This window comes from Bombus flavifrons, unplaced genomic scaffold, assembly GCF_040668555.2.
Source record: "Bombus flavifrons isolate JBK064 unplaced genomic scaffold, iyBomFlav1_principal scaffold0032, whole genome shotgun sequence".
In the NCBI taxonomy this organism is placed as follows: domain Eukaryota; kingdom Metazoa; phylum Arthropoda; class Insecta; order Hymenoptera; family Apidae; genus Bombus; species Bombus flavifrons.
This window is the reverse complement of record NW_027184777.1, coordinates 306,957-312,483: the sequence shown is the minus strand read 5'-3', so window position 1 is coordinate 312,483 and position 5,527 is coordinate 306,957.

Genomic DNA, 5,527 nt, shown 5'->3' with positions numbered 1-5,527 from the left:
ACATCGAATTGTCGACATATCTGAAATAGAAGCGGAGATATGTTGATTTGAATATTTAAGACAGAATCTGTAAAGCAGTAACTACGCTAAATTTGACAGGGAATAGAGTCGATATAGCGTAAACCAGATGATGTGTGCTGTATTTAGTAGAAATTGTGGATTATAACGCGCATCGAATTATAGACATATCAGTAATAGTATCGGAAATACGTCCAAATGGATTTTGAAGCCTGCATATGCAGTACTGCAATAACATTGGATTTGACCTCGACCCGAGTTGACATAATGTAAACAGGAGCAGGACCGCTGTATTTGGCAGCAAATGTGGATTATAATCCGCATCGAATTGTCGACATACCACCAATAGCAGCGGAGATACGCTTAATTGAATACTAAAGCCTAAATGTGGAAAACTGAAAATACAAAGGATTTGGCAGTGACCGGGGTTGATATAGCAAAAACCGACTGATGCGCGCTGTATATGGCAGGAAATGTGTAGTAATACGCTCATCAAATTGTCGATATATCAGCAATTAAACCGAGATACATTCAAATGAATATTCAAGCCTGAATACGCCGAACTGTAATATCACTGTTATTTGACATCGAACAGAGTTGACATAGCGTAAACAGGAGCACGTGCGCTACATTTGGCAGTAAATGAGGAGTACAACTCTCATCGAATTGTCCACATACCACCAATAGCAGCGGAGATACGTTGAATTGAATACTTAATCCTTAATATGCAGAACTGCAATGACAGTGAGTTGGCGATAGACCAGAATTGACATAGCAAAAACCTGCTGATGCGCGCTGTATTTGGCAGCAAATGAGGAGTATAACGCGCATTGGTTCGTCGACATACCACCAAGAACAGCGGAGATACGTTTAGTTGGAATACTTAAGCCTAAATATGCAAAACTGCAATTGCAAACGATTTCGCAGGAACCTGGGTTGACATAGTAAAAACCGTGTGATACGAGCTGTATTTAGCAGCAAATATGGAGTAGAACGCGCATAGAATTGTCGACATATCTCCAATATAAACGGAGATACGTTCAAATGAATGCTTACTGCTAAATATGCTACACTGTAATCACTATGGATTTCAGAGCACACAGAGTTGACATTGCACAAACCGGTTGATGTGCGCTGTATTTGGCAGCAAATTTGGAGTAGACCGCTCACCGAATTGTCCACATATCTCCTATGGAAACGGGGAAGCGTTCAATTCAATATTTAAGGCAGAATCAGCAAAATTGCAATTGCGCTGGATTTGACAGAGCACAGATTTGACATAGCGCAAACTAGCTCAAGGGCGCTGTATTTGGCACCAAATGTGGAGTATAACGCGCATCAAATTGTCGACATATCACCAATAGCAGCTGAGAGGCGTTCAATTGGATACTTAAGCCAAAATATGCCAAACTGCAAATACAATGGTTTTTTACAGGACACAGAGCTGACATTGCGCAAACCGGTTGGTGTGCGCTGTATTTGGCAGCGAGTTAGGAGTATATCGCGCATCCAATTTTTGACATACCACAAATGGCCGCGGAGGTACGTTTAATTGAATATTGAAACCTGGATATGCAGTACTGCATTAACATTGGATTTGACCTCGACCCGAGTTGACAAAATGTATACAGGTGCAAGTGCGCTGTATTTCGCCGCAAATGTGGATTATAACGCGCATCGAATTGTGGACATATCTCCAATGGAAACGGACATACGTTTAACTGAACACTAAATACAGAATATGCTAATCAGCAATTACGCTTGATTTGACAGAGAACAGAGTTGACACAGCGCAAACCGGTTGAAAGGCGTGGTATTTTGCAGCGAATGAGGAGTATATCGCGCATGAAATTGTCGACATACCACCAATAGCAGCGGAGATGCGTTTAATTGAATATTGAATGCTGAATATGCATACTGCAATAACATTGGATTTAACCTCGACTCGAGTTGATATAATGTAAACAGCACATAATGCATATAATGTAAAACGCGCATCGAATTGCCGACATATCTCCAATGAAACGTTCAATTGAGTATTTAAGACAGAATCTGCAAAATTGCAATTACAATGAATATGGGAGGGACGTAAGTTGAAATAGCGCTAACTGGCTGATGCGCGCTGTATTTGGCAGCGAATGCGGAGTATTCAGGCCATTCACCGCGGGCAGACGGACACCAGATATCCGCTCATCCTTACTGCGTACCCTCAATAGTCTTAAGGACCCGTCATAAATCCGAGTAATTTGCTAGCTAAGGTCCTTCAGACCGAACAAATATCTTTTTTTTATTACTTTTTAACGACTATTGTCTACTACGGCTTGACAAGGGAAAGCTAGTTTTTCTCACGTACGGTGCTTCCTACTAGCAACTTTCTATCGAGGGCGGCTAAGATCTTCCTAATCCACCAACCTTCGTTTGGCCAATCAGAAGCAATGTATACTGCCCTCACTTTCCTGTCCAAAATGTCATGATCAAATCCGATGGTCTCGCGCCCTAGACACACCCATCGCTAGCTTTCCTCCTACACAGCATCGTCACCCAACTTTACTTGTCCTACACCGCAGGGAAAGTCAACGACTTGTCCTACACCGCAGGGAAAGTCAACCACTTGTCCTACACCGCTGGGAAAATCAACTACTTCTTCTACACCGTTAGAAAAGTCAACTACTGCTTCTACACCGTTAGAAGGGTCAACTTTCAACGTCGAAGTCTAACATCTAAATCTAACGCTATGTAAATTAACATACTAAATTCAACTATAACAGCCTTGTTCTATTGTACATCTATATTATCTTCGTGCGCCAATGTGTCATCTCGGAATTGTATCTACTCAACAGTGGAACTTAAGTGTTGGAAATAAAACCCCTATTCTCACCCCTATTATCTTAACGGAAATCAGGGGACCGATCTACTCGTGCTGTCGATTATTATAATCGTAACGGGAATTTACGACTCCCGTTGACGCCTCTCCTCACGATTGCGTCTCTTCGCGATTGGTCGAAATTACAATATGTATATAACATTCAATAAGCCTACCAATAACCGACTCGCGATTTGAACAAACTAATTAATAAATTACTACACAACCTAACAATTAAGCAAGAATAACCTATGATTCGACAACTCGGCGAAGAATAAACCTTGATTCGAAAACTTAACCAATAACACTTAAGATAAAATAAAATAAATAAAATCGATTAGTAAACTGATGGAAATGTCACAGTACGATTCGAAAACCTAACCAATAACAATTAGTATAAAATAAAATAAATAATATCGATTAATAAACTACACTAGACGTGAGCCGATCAAATAAATCAAGAATAAGAAGGATTATATACGACAAATTAGCAAAATAAAGGAAAAGCAACAAGAGGAAGATATACGGCAATCAACTAACGAAGATGGAATATGTAAAATACAAAATAAGAAAATAAAAAAAAGGAAGAATTAAAAATCATTGAATAAAACTAACTACTGAATTGAACGAGTCGCGAACCGAACAAATAAATCAAGAAATAAGAACAATCACATACTACGTAATAGTAAGGGAGAATAAACGGAACAATAGGAGGACACATTTTGATTAATCTACAAGTATAAAATATGTAAAATGATTGAAGAAACTAATTAATAAACAGTACAAGCCGTAAACTGCCCCGATGATTCAAAAATAAGAATGACTACAGAAAGGAAATAATTGATACAACAGGAATACATATTTTTAATTAACAAATACAAGGAATAAAATAGATAAAATATTAACGACTAAGCAAACCTGTTAACAAATCAAACGATTAAGAACAATTAACACCATAACAAACTTGAAGATTTACATACAGAAATTCTACCGTCAAGTATAAACATATATGTAAATCACATTAAACAAATAATAACCTAGTAAACATTAGAAATAAAACTGTCAATGCTATGTAACAAATCCAAAATTATCACATTACAAAATCATTTATGTATATATGAAATCAAATAATTAACATTCTAACGAATACATAACCTAAAATATACAATACTACATTATTAAAGAATTTTATATGAAAACCACACTGTCAGAAATATATATATGTCTGTGTGTGTTCTACACTATTAAATCAAAGAATTAGTAATCTAGTAAACATAAAATAAAATACATAATTAAGACTAGCCAACATTTCAGTAAATTTAAAGAACTATATATGAAAACTACATTACGAAACATACATGCATACATATTTCGAACCAAACTACTAATAATCTAAATGAACATAAAAGAAATAGAACACACAATATAACAATATTGAAACTAACTTTTTATTTTTTTTCTTTTTTTATTAACGTGGAGGAAATCCGCACGGACACCAGGTCGCTTCTGGGGAAAAGCGGTGTGGTAGTGCCAGACTCCAACCGACTAAAACCTCCACGATAACCGTCCCGGCTGCGATCGAGAGGGGGCCGGGAACCGGTGAAAGCGATACACCGTGCCCCCCTCCCGCGCTCAATACGTCCCCTAATGGAGTGATGTGCGGCCACGGCACACCGCGCCCCGTCACCGGAGCCGCCGTGCCAGGCAGTCCGGTTCCCCTACCGGGCTTCTTTGCGGCCCCAGGGCGCTGAGCTGCCAGCGCCTAAGCTTGCACCCCACCGAGGGACGCGGCGGACCTAGTGCGTCTCACCGAATCGTGTCCATGGCCTATGCCGCGCCCTCGCCGTTCAATCCTCTCAGGGTGAGAGTACCGCACCCTCACCCTCCCCGCTGCCTCTTTTCGAAGCATGACTTGCTCAAAGAAGGAGGTCACGGCCCTCCTCCTTCTCTGGCTTACGGACAATGCCTCGAGGATCGTCGGCGGCGATAGATCACAACCGATTTCCACGATGAGGTCGTGGCGCGGCCGCACCCACGCCGGGCAGTATTCCAGCGTGTGCTGCACCGAATCCACGCTCGCATCGCAATGTTGGCAGCGCGCGGTCGCTATCTCCCCTACTTGGTGCAGATAGTCACCGCAGCAACCGTGTCCGGTGAGCACCTGCGACACTCTGTAGGTCAGGGGAGGCCCGCCGCCGTCCAACCAAACGTCCCAGTTTGGAAAGACGGCCCCGAGGACGCTTAACACCCTGCGCACCCACTCTCGTGACGATGCTGGCGCGCCATCTGTCTTGCCATCTGTCGCCTAATCCTGACGTCGGCGCCCACCGAGCCCGCCCCACCTGACAGACCCCGAGTTGGGAGATAAATCTCACGACACCTCAGGGCCTGCAGTTCGAACGGGGGAAATCCGGCGGGCACCGCCGCTGCCGCCGCCGAAATGGTGCGGAAGCCTGTTACTACCCTGATGGCCGCCGTCCTGTGCAGCCTCCTGACCACTAGGAGACTGCGACGGTTGGTCATCAGGTCCTCCGCCCAGATCGGAGCTTCGTAGAGGAGCCTCGATCGCACCTTGCCGGCGTACAGCCGGCGCACTCCGACGTCGGGTCCGCCCAGCCGAGGCAGCAGACGTCCTGAGGCGTTCGC